Source organism: Triticum urartu, chromosome 2A (assembly GCF_056163025.1).
Source record: "Triticum urartu cultivar PI428250 chromosome 2A, HENAU_Tu73, whole genome shotgun sequence".
NCBI lineage: Eukaryota > Viridiplantae > Streptophyta > Magnoliopsida > Poales > Poaceae > Triticum > Triticum urartu.
Window position 1 is genome coordinate 571,885,280 of NC_141874.1, and position 19,514 is coordinate 571,904,793.

Genomic DNA, 19,514 nt, shown 5'->3' on the forward strand with positions numbered 1-19,514 from the left:
GCCATCCATAAATAAAAATCTCGTTAGCGGTTCCCGTTTATGTCGAGATGGTTTTAAGTTGGTTTTCGAATCCAATAAAGCTGTAATTTCTAAGTATGGAAAATTTGTTGGAAAAGGCTATGAGAGCGGAGGCTTGTTCCGCTTGTCTTTGTCAGATATTTGCACTAAAGTTATTAATAATGTTTGCCACAACAATGAGTCTGATATTTGGCATTCACGACTTTGTCACATTAACTTTGGTTGCATAACGTGGCTAGCCAATATGAATTTAATTCCGAAAATCTCTACTGTCAAAGTCTCTAAGTGCCAAGTATGTGTGCAAGCTAAGCAACCTCGCAAGTCCCATAAGACCGCAGAGGCAAGAGACTTGGCGCCACTAGAGCTTATACATTCTGATCTTTGTGAGATGAATGGCGTGTTGACAAAAGGTGGAAAGAGATACTTCATGACGTTGATTGATGACTCCACTAGATATTGTTATGTATATCTCCTGAAATCAAAAGATGAGGCTTTAACTTTCTTCAAAAACTATAAAGCTGAGGCAGAGAACCAACTTGATCGAAAAATTAAACGGCTTAGGTCCGATCGTGGTGGAGAGTATTTTTCCAATGAATTTGATCTGTTTTGTGCGGAACATGGTATAATCCATGAGAGGACGCCTCCCTACTCACCTCAGTCAAATGGGGTAGCCAAAAGAAAGAACCGAACTCTAACTGATATGGTTAACACCATGTTAGACACATCGGGTCTTTCCAAGGAATGGTGGGGGGGCGCTAATGACTGCGTGTCATGTCCTAAACCGAGTTCCCACAAAGCATAAGACCATGACTCCGTTTGAGGAATGGTAAAGGAAAAGGTCGAAACTCTCTTACCTACGTTCTTGGGGTTTTTTGGCGAAAGTCAACATACCAATTCCCAAGAAGTGCAAGCTCGGACCAAAAACCGTGGATTGTGTTCTTCTGGGCTCTGCTTTTCATAGCATCGGCTATAGATTTTTGATAATAAAATCTGAGGTATGCTACGTCTTGAGCTTGCGTTGGTTTTCCCCGAAGAGGAAGGGATGATGCAACAGAGTAGCGTAAGTATTTCCCTCAATTTTTGAGAACCAAGGTATCAATCCAGTAGGAGGCCACGCTCAAGTCCCTCGTACCTGCACAAAACGATAGCTACTCGCAACCAACGCGATTAGGGGTTGTCAATCCCTTCACGGTCACTTACGAGAGTGAGATCTGATATATATAATGTTTTTGGTATTTTTGGTATAAAGATGCAAAGTAAAAAGTAAAAGCAAAGTAAAAAGCAAAGCAAGATTAAAGTAATGGAGATTGATATGATGAGAATAGACCCGGGGCCATAGTTTTCACTAGTGGCTTCTCTCAAGAGCATAAGTATTCTACGGTGGGTGAACAAATTACTGTTGAGCGATTGACAGAATTGAGCATAGTTATGAGAATATCTAGGCATGATCATGTATATAGGCATCACGTCCGTGACAAGTAGACCGAAACGATTCTACATCTACTACTATTACTCCACTCATCGACCGCTATCCAGCATGCATCTAGAGTATTAAGTTAAAAACAGAGTAACGCCTTAAGCAAGATGACATGATGTAGAGGGATAAATTCATGCAATATGAAATAAACCCCATCTTGTTATCCTCGATGACAATGATGCAATACGTGCCTTGCTGCCCCTTCTGTCACTGGGAAAGGACACCACAAGATCGAACCCAAAGCTAAGCACTTCTCCCATGGCAAGAACTACCAATCTAGTTGGCCAAACCAAACGGATAATTTGAAGAGACTTGCAAAGATAACCAATCATACATAAAAGAATTCAGAGAAGATTCAAATATTATTCATAGATAGACTTGATCAGAAACCCACAATTCATCGGTCTCAACAAACACACCACAAAAAGAAGATTACATCGAATAGATCTCCACAAGAGAGGGGGAGAACTTTGTATTGAGATTCAAAGAGAGAGAAGAAGCCATCTAGATACTAACTATGGACCCGAAGGTCTGAGGTAAACTACTCACACTTCATCGGAGAGGCTATGATGATGTAGAAGCCCTCCGTGATGATGACCCTCTTCCGGCGGAGCTCCGGAACAGGCCCCAAGATGGGATCTTGTGGATACAGAAAGTTGCAGCGGTGGAATTAGGTTTTTGGCTCCTGTTCTGATCGTTTGGGGGTACGTAGGTATATATAGGAGGAAGGAGTACGCCGGAGGAGCACCGAGGGGCCCACGAGGCAGGGGGCGCGCCCTAGGGGGGGCGCCCCCCACCCTCGTGACCGCCTCTTTTGTTCCTTGGAGCAGGGTCCAAGTCTCCTGGATCATGTTCGGTGAGAAAATCACGTTCCCGAAGGTCTTATTCCGTTTGGACTCCGTTTGATATTCCATTTCTTCGAAACACTAAAATATGCAAAAAAAAAACAGCAATTCTGGGCTGGGCCTCTGGTTAATAGGTTAGTCCCAAAAATAATATAAAAGTGGAAAATAAAGCCCAATATAGTCCAAAACAGTAGATAATATAGCATGGAGCAATCAAAAATTATAGATACGTTGGAGACGTATTAGGCATCCCCAAGCTTAATTCCTGCTCGTCCTCGAGTAGGTAAATGATAAAAAGAGAATTTTTGATGCGGAGTGCTACTTGGCATAATTTCAATGCAAATCTTCTTAATTGTGATATGAATATTCAGATTAGAAAGATTCAAGACAAAAGTTTCTATTGACATAAAAAATAATAATACTTCAAGCATACTAATAAAGCAATTATGTCTTTTCAAAATAACATGGCCAAAGAAAGTTATCCCTACAAAATCATATAGTCTGGCTATGCTCTATCTTCACCACACAAAATATTTAAATCATGCACAACCTCGATGACAAGCCAAGCAATTGTTTCATACTCTAACTTTTTTCAAAACTTTTTCAATCTTCACGCAATACATGAGCGTGAGCCATGGATATAGCACTATAGGTGGAATAGAATGGTGGTTGTGGAGAAGACAAAAAGGAGAAGATAGTCTCACATCAACTAGGCGTATCAACGGGCTATGGAGATGCCCATCAATAGATATCAATGTGAGTGAGTAGGGATTGCCATGCAACGGATGCACTAGAGCTATAAGTATATGAAAGCTCAAAAAGAAACTAAGTGGGTGTGTATCCAACTTGCTTGCTCATGAAGACCAAGGGCAATTTGAGGAAGCCCATCATTGGAATATACAAGCCAACTTTTATAATGAAAAATTCCCACTAGTATATGAAAGTGATAACATGAGAGACTCTCTACTATGAAGATCATGGTGCTACTTTGAAGCACAAGTGTGGTAAAAGGATAGTAACATTGTCCCTTCTCTCTTTTTCTCTCATTTTTTTATTTGGGCCTTTTTTATGGCCTCTTTTTATTTGGGCTTCTTTGGCCTCTTTTTTTTATATATTTTTCGTCCGGAGTCTCATCCCGACTTATGGGGGAATCATAGTCTCCATCATTCTTTCCTCACTGGGACAATGCTCTAATAATGATGATCATCACACTTTTATTTTTCTTACAACTCAATACTTAGAACAAAATATGAATCTATGTGAATGCATCCGGCGGTGTACCAGGATATGCAATATGACAATGATGAATGTGTCATGATGAACTAGATGGTGGAAAGTTGCATGGCAATATATCTCGGAATGGCTATGGAAATGCCATAATAGGTAGGTATGGTGGCTGTTTTGAGGAAGGTATATGGTAGGTGTATGATACCGGCGAAAAGTGCACGGTATTAGAGAGGCTAGCAAAGGTGGAAGGGTGAGAGTGCGTATGATCCATGGACTCAACATTAGTCATAAAGAACTCATATACTTATTGCAAAAATCTAGAAGTTATCAAAGCAAAGTATTACGCGCATGCTCCTAGGGGGATAGATTGGTAGGAAAAGACCATCGCTCGTCCCCAACCGCCACTCATAAGGAAGATAATCGATAAATAAATCATGCTCTGACTTCATCACATAACGGTTCACCATACATGCATGCTATGGGAATCACAAACTTTAACACAAGTATTCTTTAAATTCACAACTACTCAACTAGCATGACTTTAATATTATCACGTCCATATCTCAAAACAATTATCATGTTTCAATCTTTTGTTAGTATTCAACACACTCAAAAGAAAGTTTCACAAATCTTGAATACCAAGCATATTATTATTAAGCAAATTACCATGCTATTAAGAGACTCTCAAAATAATTTAAGTGAAGCATGAGAGATCAATAGTTTCTTTAAAACAAATCCACCACCATGCTCTAAAAGATCTAAGTAAAGCACATAGAGCAAAATTATAACGCTCCAAAGATATAAGTGAAGCACATAGAGCAAAACTACTTAGCTCAAAAGATATAAGTGAAGCACATAGAGTATTCTATCAAATTTTAATTCATGTACGGCTCTCTCAAAAGGTGTGTACAGCAAGGATGATTGTGGCATACTAAGAAACAAAAGCACAAATAATACAAGACGCTCCAAGCAAAACACATATCATGTTGGTGAATAAAAATATAGCTCCAAGTAAATTACCGATGGAAGTGGACGAAAGAGGGGATGCCTTCCAGGGCATCCCCAAGCTTTGACTTTTTGGTGTCCTTGGATTATCTTGGGGGTGCTGAGGGAGTCCTAGATTAGGGGGTGTCCGGATGGCCGGACTATACCTTCAGCCGGACTCCTGGACTATGAAGATACAAGATTGAAGACTCTGTCCCGTGTCCGGAAGGGACTTTCCTTGGCGTGGAAGGCAAGCTTGGTGATACGGATATGTAGATCTCCTACCACTGTAACCGACTTTGTGTAACCCTAACCCTCTCCGGTGTCTATATAAACCGGAGGGTTTTAGTCCGTAGAAGAACATACACAACAACAATCATACCATAGGCTAGCTTCTAGGGTTTAGCCTCTCCGATCTCGTGGTAGATATACTCTTGTACTACCCATATCATCAATATTAATCAAGCAGGACGTAGGGTTTTACCTCCATCGAGAGGGCCCGAACCTTGGTAAAACTTCGTGTCCCTTGCCTCCTGTTACCATCCGGCCTAGACGCACAGTTCGGGACCCCCTACCCGAGATCCGCCGGTTTTGACACCGACATTGGTGCTTTCATTGAGAGTTCCTCTGTGTCTTGGCCATCAGGAAGGATGCCTCGCCCCGTCTTTAAAGACGGCACCGTTGCTAAGGGAGCTTTGGCTGTCGGCCAAACCCTCCGGCTAGGTGGTTTTCTTATGACCGCCTGTTCGGCTTCTGCGCCGACGATGACCTCTCGAGCCATCGAAAACAATCTTCATGTCAGCTCGGAACTCACCGAGCAGTTAGATCCAATGGAGCTCTCCTCCATAAACGAGCTCTTGGATCGCTTCGCCGCCCTGGGAGTCGCTACGGATTACGACCAGATTGGGCCTAAACTCGATCTGAGAGAGATTAACTCTCCCCAAGTCACCCGTCACATTGCCGTGGTAGAGGGACTGTGTGGCGACCCTTCATCTATCTTAAGGACTCGCTACGTCCGGATTCCCGATCCCTCCAAGCCGGATACCCGCGGAGGGGAGAATATCACTCAAGACCTGAACTTAGAGTCAGGCGATGGGCTGGATTCATTGGACAACATCCAGGAATCCAAATTTTCGAGTTTGGAAATTCCTCGGCCTCTGAGCCTCAGATGGGGTGAGGCTTCGAATTTAATTCCACCCACCCACCCCAACATAAGCGATCTATCCAAAATCAGGCAAGAGCCCGATGAAACAGTACATCATTACTGGGCCAGATTCCTCCTGGTTAAGAACAGGCTAAGGGACTGCCGCGAGGAAGACGCAATCTCAATCTTCTGCAATAATTGCACGGACAAGGGAATACTCAATGCCATAAGTCGCCGTGATATTACACACTTCGCTGACTTGGCGTCCATTTTACGAAAGTACTGTGCGATGAAAAGCGCCTGGAAAACCGAAATCAAATTTTGGGACAATCCGGCCCTGAATACAAACCCAGTCCAAAATAAAAGGGTGCATCATCACCAGACACCCGAGTCAAGCACTAAAAAGCAAAAACCCTCTACAGGGCATGGAACCGTACTGGAAGGATGGCTCAATGGACCCTGTAAAATTCACAATACAGAGGACGCCACACCAACTCACAGCCTCAGAGCATGTTGGATACTCCGGCAGGTGGCCAAAATTGGCGAAAATCTCCTAATTCCGGAGGCCATAGAAAGCCACCCCAGAGACACCAATACGGTATTAACAGTCTTCAAGACTTTCGCATCAAATAATATGCGAAAAAAGACACTTCGCAGCCTTGCCGAAGTCTACCAAGTAGCAACAATAAACCGATGGAGTGACACGGCTATTACCTTTAACGCTAGTGATGAACCTAAATTCCGAACAGCCCGAGCACCAGCCGCATTGGTCCTCAGTCCAATAGTGGACGGCTTTCGTCTTACCAAGGTACCCATGGACGGCGGCAGCAGATTGAACCTCATTTATGAGGAAACCCTTCAAAAAATGGAAATAGACTGGAACCGCATTGAGCGAAGCAGCACAACCTTTAGAGGAATAATCCCCAGTCGGGAAGCGCGTTGTATAGGAAAAATCACACTAGATGTGGTGTTCGGCACGCCGGATAATTACAGGTCCGAAGAGGTCACGTTCCATGTGGCTCCGTTCAGCAGCGGTTATCATGCTCTGCTAGGGCGGGAAGCGTTTACAATCTTCCAAGCGATACCCCATTACGGGTACATGAAGCTCAAGATTCCCGGGCCTAACGGGATCATCACTCTCGCTAGTGATCCGGACATAGCACTCCGCGCCGAAAACAAGACAGCCGCACTGGCCCTCGAGGCACTATCCGAAGCCCTAGCGGCTGAGGAACTGACTGCGCTGCGCTCTACGGTGAATAGGGACGATGTGGTACTCGACAAAAGAGCCAAGTCCACCTCCTTTAAACCGGTGGACGAAATAGTCAAATTCCAAGTCCATCCAATGGACCCCAATAAAACAGCTTCCATCGGGGCACAGTTAAACCCTGATGTAGACGCCGCACTGCGAGAGTTCCTATGAGAGAACTGGGACGTTTTCGCCTGGCACCCTTCAGACATGCCAGGAATCCCACGCACGCTGGCCGAGCACAGCTTAAATATCCAAACAGGATTCAAACCTGTCAAACAGGCTCTTCAGCATTTTTCCAAACCTAAGAGACAGGTCGTGGGGGAGGAGCTAGCAAAGCTATTGGAGGCCGGATTCATCAGAGATATAAAACATCCAGACTGGATAGCAAACCTGGTGATGGTACCAAAGAAGGACAAATCCTGGCGCCTATGTGTTGATTTTAAAGACCTTAACAAGGCTTGCCCAAAGGGTCCCTTCCCCCTCCCCCGCATCGATCAAATTATCGACGCTACCGCAGGACACGATTCGTTGTGTTTCCTCGATGCATATTCCGGCTACCATCAAATCAAGATGGCAGAACCAGACCAAGCCGCAACGGCATTTATCACACCATACGGCCCATTCTGCTTCAACACGATGCCCTTCGGGCTAAAAAACGCTGGCGCAACATATCATCGCATGATTCAGACATGTCTGGCAAGCCAGATCGGCAAAACAGTGGAGGCATATGTAGATGATGTGGTCGTCAAAACAAGACATGTTGAATCTCTAGTAGACGACTTGAGGCTCACATTTGATAACCTCCGAACATACGACATCAAGCTCAACCCGGAAAAATGCGTTTTCGGTGTTCCAGCCGGAAAGCTCTTGGGCTTCATTGTATCCGGTAGAGGAATTGAAGCAAATCCAGCCAAGATCCGAGCTCTGTCGCAACTAGATATCCCAAAGGACCTCAAACAAATACAAAAGTTAACCGGATGCGTGGCGGCTCTAAGCCGCTTTTATCTCCCGCTTGGGAGAAAAGGCCCTACCCCTTTACCGCCTCCTTCGGCGCACCGAACACTTCAAATGGACAGATGCAGCCATGACCGGACTCGACGAAATAAAAGCCATACTGGCAACAAACCCAGTCCTGGCCACGCCAAACATTGGCGAACCAATGCTATTATACATTGCAGCAACACATCAGGTTGTAAGCGCAGTGCTCGTCGTCGAACGAGAAGCGGGCGGACACAAATTCCCCCTTCAAAAGCCGGTCTATTATGTGTCCACTGTCCTCACTCCCTGCAAATCACGGTACCCACATTATCAAAAGATTGTGTACGCGGTATTCATGGCATCCTGGAAGCTACGACACTACTTTCAAGAGTGTTCAATAACAGTAGCCTCGGAAGTACCACTTAACGATATTATAAACAACCGTGACGCAACGGGCCAGATTGCAAAATGGGCCATTGAGCTCCTCCCATTCGACATAACTTATAAGCCACGGCGAGCCATCAAGTCACAAGTCTTGGCCGACTTCGTCGCAGAATGGACGGAGGCCGAACTCCCTAAAGAGTATGGCACATATCCAAATTGGATCATGCATTTCGACGGCTCCAAGATGTTGGCCGGACTGGGGGCTGGCGTCGTTTTGACGTCCCCCACAGGAGACACAGTTCAATACGTACTCCAGATTATGTACACGGACTCCAACAATGCAGCCGAATATGAGGCCCTTTTACATGGTCTCCAGATGGCAGTATCCATGGGCATTCAACGCCTAGAGGTGCGTGGGGACTCGAACCTCGCAATATCCCAAATAAATGGAGACTTCGATGCCAAGGATCCAAAAATGGCAGCTTACCGCAACACCGTCCTAAAAATGTCAGCTCGGTTCGAGGGGCTTGAATTTCACCATATAGCCCGGGAAAAATAATCAGGCGGCAGATGTCCTGGCACGCATCGGCGCAAAACGCGATGTAGTCCCCCAACATCTTCTTGGAAAGGCTGTTCAAGCCATCCGTAGTATGGGAAGGGGAGCCGAACAATAACAGCCCGGACCCAACCGCACTGCCCGACACCGAACATCCTGACACAATCAGAGGCTCTGCCAATGAAATAACACCTTCAGCCCACGTAATAATGGCCGTGATCGCCCCGTGGACAGAACCATTCCTCGCCTACCTTACTAGGCACGAACTCCCCGAGGACCAAAATGAGGCACGCTGCATAGTGCGGTGATCCAAAGCCTACAGAGTCCACGAGGGAGAGCTTTATAAGAAAAGCACTACCGGAGTCCTTCAAAGGTGCATCTCCGAAGAGGAGGGGCGGAACCTCCTGGCTGAAATTCATGCCAGACTCGGCGGTTATCATGCTGCAGCTCGGTCCCTTGTAAGCAAGGCCTTCCGTACAAGCTTTTATTGGCCGACGGCCCGGGCAGACGCTCAGGACTTAGTCCAACGATGCACCGGTTGCCACCTCTTTGCAAACCAAAGCCATATGCCACCCACCGCCCTCCAAACTATCCCCATTACTTGTCCCTTCGCGGTCTGGGGGCTTGACATGGTTGGACCCCTTAAAGGTGGAACCCACAAGCAAAAATACTTACTGGTCATGGTGGATAAGTTCACCAAATGGATAGAAGCCAAGCCTGTTAAGACGGCCGAATCCGGACCGGTGATAGACTTTATATCCGGGGTTGTACACCGTTACGGCGTCCCCCACAGCATCATCACTGATAATGGCACGAACTTCACGGCCGACGAGGTAAAACTCTGGTGCAAAAACATGGGCATCAAGCTCGATTATGCTTCCGTCTATCACCCACAAACTAACGGCCAGGTCGAACGTGCAAATGGTCTTATCATGAGCGGCATCAAACCCAGATTAGTGTGGTCCCTCAAGGAATCTAACACGCACTGGGTAGAGGAGTTCGACTCCGTACTCTGGGGGCTGCGGACCACGCCGAATCGCACCACCGGATACACACCATTCTTTATGGTGTACGGCGCAGAGGCAGTTTTGCCTTGCAACATAATTCATGACTCACCTCGAGTGCGCATGTACGAAGAAAGAGAAGCCGAGCTCGATCGGCAGGACAGCTTGGACGCATTGGAGGAGGAGCGTGACGTGGCAAAAGCCCGTTCCGCATTCTATCAACAGCAGGCTCGAAGATACCAAAGCAGAGAAGTACGGGCCAAAAATTACAACGTTGGCGAATTAGTTCTACGACTACCGGACAAGAAAAAGGACAAACTCAAGCCCAAGTGGGAAGGTCCCTTCATAATTGACCAAGTCCTGACTGGTGGAGCGTACCGCCTGCGGGATGCATCGGATAACCGACTTGAGCCGAACCCATGGAACGCAGCCCGTCTCCGAAGATTCTATGCCTAGCGCCGGACTCTGTGTTCATCTCCTTCCTCTGTCTATTTTTTATATATTTTCTGTCTTACATTTCTCTTCTTCTCTCTCTCTTTTATAGCCTTTAAAGGCTCATAAGTGACGCGCTATCCGCGCTCATTAAACCTGGGGGCTTCTTTAAACAGAAGCTTATTCATACGGGCTTCATGCCCAACACATGTGTCACACTTCCGCATGTACCTTTTATTCACCATTATATGCATTGATATGACTTAAGTTTTGGCCAAGCTGGGTTGCCTGGCTCCTGTGCTTACCCCTACGTTCCCGATTGTTCGGCTAGGTGGTAAAGGGAGCACCTCTGTGATTGTTACTGCCGGGTTAGCCGGACGTGTACCTCGGACTGGGTGAAGCCGAAAGCTAGCGTTCTTAAGGGAATATTCGGTCGGTGAACTAAAGATGATCTTTTTTATTTTTTACGCCCCTAGATGTTTTTCCTGCGTTTCTTTTCGCAGCATGGACATGCACCTTAGGGCATGCCTCCCAGGGAAAGGAACCCCTAACGGAACTATTCTCCCTGGAAGATGTTTCTTACTAACCATGTAATATAACATAACTAGTCGGGCACTTGTCTGTTCACGCACTAATGACCCCTACACCTGGTCTCCATGCATTCCCTGGTTCCTATATAACCGCATGGGAATTCGGACACACTCCGGACCGTTAGGTCTCGAGGCTGAAGCGAAAAGGTCGGCCATGACAAATGATCTACAATCCGGCTAGAAGGCATTATAAATGTCAATTAAATTACATAGTCATTTTGACTGATTGTATTCCTCTTCAATACCATCTAACAGGCTGTCTAATTTACAGTCCTGCTGGGAATACTTTGCGACCAACTCTACTTGGCCGTATACTAAGCTTACAGGGATCTCCTTCCCATCGGGCCCTACATGACCGACCTCGGCCATGTGGTTGGGGTCAACCTTTGCATACCGCGTCTTCACCATGGCCCAGGCCTCCCTAGCGCCTTGACGGCAGGCCGATATCTTTCACAATCGGAAGCGCCGCCGTGATCCCTTTAGCTTCTCCGCAAGCTCTCCAAGACCTTCGGGCATGGAGACGGATGGCCACAGGGCCTGGGCGACGCCTTGCATCGCCTGCCGAACTCGATCGAGCAGTTGCGAGAGCTCGGGAAGAAGGTCACCCGTAGAACCGGGCATCTCCTCTGCAGGACGACCTGTTAGCACACCTACAGACATTGCTCTTTTAGTCGACTTCCCCGCCGAACTTTCTTTCAAAGGTTCGTTCAAGCACTTACTAAATATGCCGCGCCGAAGCCGCTGATTCTCCTTCACGGAGTCTGACAGCTAGGCACGGACATCTTTCAACTCGACGCCCAGCTTGGTGTTGGCATCTTGGAGATCGTTCTTCTCCTGCCTCACCTTTGTCAGCACCTTCTCACCAGCCTTTAGCTGGCGTAGGAGGTGTTGCCTTTCCGGATTCAATCCGGCGCCATCTGCAATTTCATTTGTCAGATTCGCACCCATGCCGTGCTTCGCAAAATACTTATCTTTCGAAGTGTATATTACCAGAGGGTGTCTCCTTGGGCTCCCCTGCCGCGGCTAGTGCAGCCTCAAGTTGGGCTTTGCACTCTTCCAGCTCCTTGGACAGTATGGAATTCTTTTCTGTAAGAACCTGCATAACAAATGATCCTTAAATCAGTTATTCTAACTGTTTCAAGTCTCGGGGGCTACTGATATATATATATATATATATATATATATATATAATTACCAAAATTTTCTTACCCGTATGTCTTTTACATATTGCTCCGTGGCTCTGGCTAGACCATTTTGAGCGGCACGGAGGTACGCATCTCCCGAGTTAAAGGCATCTAACGCCCCTTGGGAGAAACAAGCGTCGCGAAGAATTGTCCGGCGACGCCTGTGGTTCATGGCACTCTCCACCTCAGAGTTGGTGGCAGACAACCCGTCCACATCCTCCGTCGGAGGAGCGTCTGGCGCGCACCTTGCGTTCGCCTCTGCCTCCGGACTAGGCTTTGGAGCCTGGCTGGTGGAGGCGCGATTGGCAGCCTCTCCGGATATAGTCCGGCGAGGTCTCTTTGTCCTAAAGAGAGCATGAGTGTCAATGTGCCTCGAAGGTATAACACCTGGGATAAGGGGGCGCGCCATACCTTTGCCGCTGACGCCTCGGTCCGGACTGCACTTCTTTTCTGCCCACGGGGCCCTGCGGCCCCTCGTTGGCTTGTCGCCGCAGGTTCGGCCTTCCCCTTAAAACCCCCCCTGCAAAGTTCGGTTGTAATCAGGAAACTGAAAACACGAGAGGGTGGACACCTATTTGGGGTACTGGGACTTCGATCTCAGTTACCTGGGAGGCCGGGATTAGCCCTGGGTAATCGGCCGTAATGGGCACCAAGGCGTTGTCCTTGCTCAATTAATGGAACACTCCATCAATCAGCTCCACAGATATGTCCAGATCCTCTTGAGAGGCCGGGTCGAGGGACCGTCCTGGGTCCTCGGGTTGTGGAGGAGGGCTGCTTATTTCCTTAACAGCCCGGCGTAGTTCCTGCGTTGAAGTCGTCAGACTGAATATTTAACAATGGGATACAAAACGGATGGGCAAGTAAATACGACCGCTTACCCAGCTTGGGGGATTGTGCATAAAGAATCCACCATGTGGGTTGACACGGAGAAATTCCTCCTCTCCTCCCTTATACAAAGTGGACAAGATCTTTAGTAGAGCGGCAGCTGAATCCGGCCCCTTACGGCCGTAGCGGGTGGCGTCGTCCTTCCTGTTGAAGTCCCACATGGGGTGGCTTCTATACTGAAGCGGTTGCACCCCCCGCATAATGCATTCGGCCATAACCCCGATCATGGTTAGTCCGGAATGGGCTAACAATCTTATTCGGCCCATCAGGTAAATGATGTCCCTGCCACTTTCCCTCTAAGGGCTCCATGGACGCCGGCTTAGGCGCTTCTTTAAGGGAGCACTATCGAATTCAGGGAGGCCGATCCGGACAGGATCCGGCAGCGGGATGTCTTCTATATAAAACCATTCCGAGGGCCAGTCTTCGGACGCCTTCTTTGGGGTTCCAGACAGATATCCGGTCCCGGTGATGCGCCACACTTCGGCTCCGCCCACTTGATACATTGACCCCTCCTTAGAGCGGGGCACAAGGCAGAATAACCTTTTCCATAGCCCGAAATGAGCCTCGATACCCAAAAACAGCTCGCAGAGGGCTACGAAGCCCGCGATATGCAATACGGAGGCAGGCGTGAGATTGTGTAGCTGGAGGCCATAGAACTCCAGGAGCCCCCGGAGAAATGGATGGATTGGAAATCCGAGCCCCCTTATTAAATAAGGGACGAGGCACACCCGCTTTCCTTTGGAGGGACCAGGGGCACTCTCCGCTTGCTCTCCGCCATTATAGATGGCAAGGCCGGCTCGAACCGGGACCATATAGGCCGGGGGAGAAATCCCTTGGTCTGGAGCGTCACTAGCTCACTATGCGGGATGGAGCATCTCTCCCAATATCCAGGCTGAGGGCTGGAAGGGCGAGAGGAGTCGCGACGGCTGGCCATGGTGGAATGGACCTTTGTCGGATGCGCTCTGATGAACACTCGCGAAGGGGGGAAGATGTGGTTTGGATCTAAATCCTCGTCCCCTTAAATAGGTCAGCTCATTTACGCGGCTAGGGGTGTGAATGTAAAAACACTCAGACTTTTCATATTCGTTTGACACGTGGGAAGCGGCCATTATTGGGCGTAGAAGCCAAGGAGCGCAACATCTACAAGAAACCGGACTTTATTCAACAGGTACACAGAATTTGGAGGAGAACCCGCCTTGCAATGCCGAAGACAATCTGCGCGCCAGACTCATCGTCATTGAAGCCTGGTTCGGGGGCTACTGAGGGAGTCCTGGATTAGGGGGTGTCCGGATGGCCGGACTATACCTTCAGCCGGACTCCTGGACTATGAAGATACAAGATTGAAGACTCCGTCCCGTGTCCGGAAGGGACTTTCCTTGACGTGGAAGGCAAGCTTGGCGATACGGATATGTAGATCTCCTACCATTGTAACCGACTTTGTGTAACCCTAACCCTCTCCGGTGTCTATATAAACCGGAGGGTTTTAGTCCGTAGAAGAATATACACAACAACAATCATACCATAGGCTAGCTTCTAGGGTTTAGCCTCTCCGATCTCGTGGTAGATATACTCTTGTACTACCCATATCATCAATATTAATCAAGCAGGACGTAGGGTTTTACCTCCATCGAGAGGGCCCGAACCTGGGTAAAACTTCGTGTCCCTTGCCTCCTGTTACCATCCGGCCTAGACGCACAGTTCGGGACCCCCTACCCGAGATCCGCCGGTTTTGACACCGACAGGTGCCATGGGCATCCCCAAGCTTAGGCTCTTGCCACTCCTTGTTCCATGATCCATCAAAAGAATTCACCCAAAACTTGAAAACTTCACAACACAAAACTCAAAATAGAAAACTCGTGAGCTCCGTTAGCGAAAGAAAACAAAATACCACTTCAAGGTACTGTAATGAACTCATTATTTATTTATATTTGTGTTAAACCTACTGTATTCCAACTTCTCTATGGATTATAAACTATTTTACTAACCACAGATTCAACAAAATAAGCAAACAACACACGAAAAACAGAATCTGTCAAAAAAAGAACAGTCTGTAGTAATCTGTAGCTAGCGCAAGATCTGGAACCCCAAAAATTCTAAAATAAATTGCTGGACGTGAGGAATTTATCTATTAATCATCTTGAAAAAGAATTAACTAAATAGCACTCTTCAAATAAAAATGACAGCAGTTCTCGTGAGCGCTAAAGTTTCTGTTTTTTACAGCAAGTTCAACAAGACTTTTCCCAAGTCTTCCCAACGGTTCTACTTGGCACAAACACTAATTCAACACAAAAAACACAACCAAAAAAGAGGCTAAATAATTTATTTATTACTAAACAGGAGCAAAAAGCAAGGAATAAAAATAAAATTGGGTTGCCTCCCAACAAGCGCTATCGTTTAACGCCCCTAGCTAGGCATAAAAGCGAGGATAGATCTAGGTATTGCCATCTTTGGTAGGCAATCCATAAGTGGCTCTCATGATAGTTTCATATGGTAATTTTATTTTCTTTCTAGGAAAGTGTTCCATGCCCTTTTTAATGGAAATTGAAATCTAATATTCCCTTCCTTCATATCAATAATCGCACTAACCGTTCTAAGGAAAGGTCTACCAAGAATAATAGGGCAAGAAGGATTGCAATCTATATCAAGAACAATGAAATCTACGAGCACATAATTAATATTTGCAACAATAAGAATATCATTAATTCTTCCCATAGGTTTCTTAATAGTGGAATCCGCAAGATGCAAGTTTAGAGAGCAATCATCAAAATTACGAAAATCTAGTAAATCACACAAAGTCTTGGAAATAGTAGAGACACTAGCACCCAAATCACACAAAGCATAAAACTCATGATCTTTAATTTTAATTTTAATAGTTGGTTCCCACTCATCATAGAGTTTTCTAGGGATAGAAACTTTCAACTCAAGTTTTTCTTCATAAGATTGCATCAAGGCATCAACAATATGTTCGGTGAAGGCTTTATTTTGACTATAAGCATGTGGAGAATTTAGCACGGATTGCAACAAGGAAATACAATCAATTAAAGAGCAACTTTCATAATTAAATTCCTTGAAATCCAATATAGTGGGTTTAGCAACATCTAGATTTTTATTTCTTTCAATCCCACTTTCATCAATTTCATCATTAAGATCTAAATACTCCGAATTTTTAGAACGCCTTCTAGGTAAAGGAAGATCATATCCAGTTTCATCAAGATTCATATTGCAAAACAAAGATTTAATAGGGGACACATCAATAACTTTTAGATCTTCATCTTGATTTTCATAGGCATTCGGTTTAGCGGCCATCTTATTGACTAAGGTGGCTTGCATATCCGAAATTTCAGCAGTCATCTTTTCTAGACGAGCAATTTGGGATCTTATACCATCAAATTCTTTAGACATATCATCTAGCTCTTTATTTGTATAACTCATAAAACTTTTTTGTTCCTTAAGCTCGTTTCTAAAGAAATTATTATGCTCAAATTGCAAAACCATAAACTTCCTAACGTTGGTTTCGATCTCCTCTAACCTTTTGAGGTGGAGATCACCAAATCTCGGTTGAGCCATCGCGACAACAAGCAATCTAACACACGAGCAAAAAAAAGGCAAGCGGGCAAAAGAGGCAAATAGAGAGGGAGGATAGAGAGAGAGGGCGAATAAAACGGCAAGGGTGAATTGGGGGGGGAGGAAAACGAGAGGCAAATGGTAAATAATATAATGCGAGAGATAGGGATTGTGATGGGTACTTGGTATGTTGACTTTTTGCGTAGACTCCCCGGCAACGGCGCCAGAAATCCTTCTTGCTACGTCTTGAGCTTGCGTTGGTTTTCCCCGAAGAGGAAGGGATGATGCAGCAGAGTAGCGTAAGTATTTCCCTCAGTTTTTGAGAACCAAGGTATCAATCCAGTAGGAGGCCACGCTCAAGTCCCTCGTACCTGCACAAAACGATAGCTACTCGCAACCAACGCGATTAGGGGTTGTCAATCCCTTCACGGTCACTTACGAGAGTGAGATCTGATAGATATAATGTTTTTGGTATTTTTGGTATAAAGATGCAAAGTAAAAAGTAAAAGCAAAGCAAGATTAAAGTAATGGAGATTGATATGATGAGAATAGACCCGGGGCCCATAGGTTTCACTAGTGGCTTCTCTCAAGAGCATAAGTATTCTACGGTGGGTGAACAAATTACTGTTGAGCAATTGACAGAATTGAGCATAGTTATGAGAATATCTAGGCATGATCATGTATATAGGCATCACATCCGTGACAAGTAGACCGAAACGATTCTGCATCTACTACTATTACTCCACTCATCGACCGCTATCCAGCATGCATCTAGAGTATTAAGTTAAAAATAGAGTAACGCTTTAAGCAAGATGACATGATGTAGAGAGATAAATTCATGCAATATGAAATAAACCCCATCTTGTTATCCTCGATGGCAACGATGCAATACGTGCCTTGTTGCCCCTTCTGTCACTGGGAAAGGACACCACAAGATCGAACCCAAAGCTAAGCACTTCTCCCATGGCAAGAAAAACCAATCTAGTAGACCAAACCAAACTGATAATTCGAAGAGACTTGCAAAGATAACTAATCATACATAAAAGAATTAATGAGTCATTAATTAATAATTAACAGACGCGTTAATTACTGAACCGTTTCCGATTCTTTTGGATCGTGACGACTCGGACGTGGGGTTTACTCCCACGACCTACCCGGCCCGCACTATATAGTCAGGCAGACATCTACCCTAGCCGCCGCCGCTTCGTATGGTTTCTCACCACCATTCCAGATCATTGCGCCGCCAAGCAAGTCTTCTCCATCCCTCCTTTCGGCGTGCACCGGGAGAAGGGACAGCAGGCCTCCGGAACCCCGCCTCTCGTGATCCTGTACGGGAGAGGGGCGATCAGGTTTTTGGGGAGCGCACTCGCGCGACTGCTGGCAGCGACGACTTCGCGAACGACGACTTCTTCCCCGACCTCGGCAACCTCATCCTCGACGACATGGGCGACAACATCAACGCCGGCGGTGCTCCTTCCGCTGCATCGTATGTGATTCTATCCTTCCTATTCGAGATCGTGGTAGAATTCATGTTTCTAGTATGTGCCCTAGATGTGATATGTTCATCTACTATGCTAGTTCGCATGATTAGTTTAATCTCTGCTATTGCTGTCATGATCTATTTCCTATTTATTCGGATTAAATCTCGTAGTAATTTGCTCATATTTCCAACAGGGCCTAGGCGGAGGTTGAGGTAGTGCTAGTGTGTGTGGGGGGGGGGGGAGCGTCCGAGACTGGGTTCAAGCAGATATAGTGGAGTAGAGGGGTGGAGTAGCTGACGAGGAGGGTTGGTGGGGTCATGGTGTTCATGCCTAGTGGCGGACAACCCAGACATCCCCTACTCCTGCCTTGATTTGATACCAAAGTAGAGGATTTCGGACAATCTAGAAAATTACGGGAGAAGTGGGGGACAATGTTGGGTGACCTTTTTATCTGGACTGTTCGATTTGAACAAGTAGGGGAGGAGTGTGTGACACCATTGAAGATGCCCTTAGGCCCCGCTCGGTAGTTGTTTACCATTGTATATTACAAGACACTAGTTAATACAAACCAGTATCCTTTCCCCTACAATGCCTTCTTGGATGCAATTGTGTTCACTTACTAGATCTCACAAAAAAGAGACCACGCACGCAGACTGAGCAAGCGGATCTGAACATACTATAAGATCCATGCACAGATATCAGCGCGACGGCCGATGTGGAGCTACATGCTCTACCCTTGCCGCCCATCAAGCTAACTCCACGAGCGTTTTCATTCCAGACACTAATCCCGGTGCCCCCGCACCAACGCATCAGGGAGCTATCGCCACATGTGCCAAGCCAGATGGATGTGCCTCTAGACTCTCCATGGCCATGATGCTTGGGGCAAGTCAAGAAGCCGAACCCTAAGCCCTAAACTCTAAATATTTCTTATTCATTTTTGCGGGGAAAACACTAAACATTTTAACCACGAAATCTGGAACCACATCGATTTTCAACTTCTCCTCAATTCCCAATTCACAGGCACTTTCTCGCAGTCCACAACTCACACCATTTCTTTTTTTGAGAATCGACAGTATTTTCATCAACCAAGCAAAACCTAAAACTAAACCGGGATACGAATTCGAACCGGCTCGGAAAGGAGTGATTTTTTTTTTTTGAGGAAGGAAAGGAGTTTTTGGTCTCAGACTGTTTCCCGGGTGCTACTTTTGCTTGGTTGAAGCTTCGTCGTTCCAACAGAAAATGTCCCTTTCCCTCGCTCGAATTCCTCTTTTACTACTACCAGAGAAAACCCTCCAAGTCAAATCAAAAAGAAAAGAAGAAGAAGAAGAGGAAGAAAAGAGAGAAAATGCGCGTACTGCAATGAAATACCCTCGACCTCGGCACGAAGATGCGCATTTCTTTTCCCTCTCTTCCGTTTCGTGCCGGGCCGTCAAGATTCCTCTTCCCTGACGCTTGTCGGTGGACAGGAGCAGATGGAGAGACGCGCGCATCTCCCGTTTCGATGTGAACACG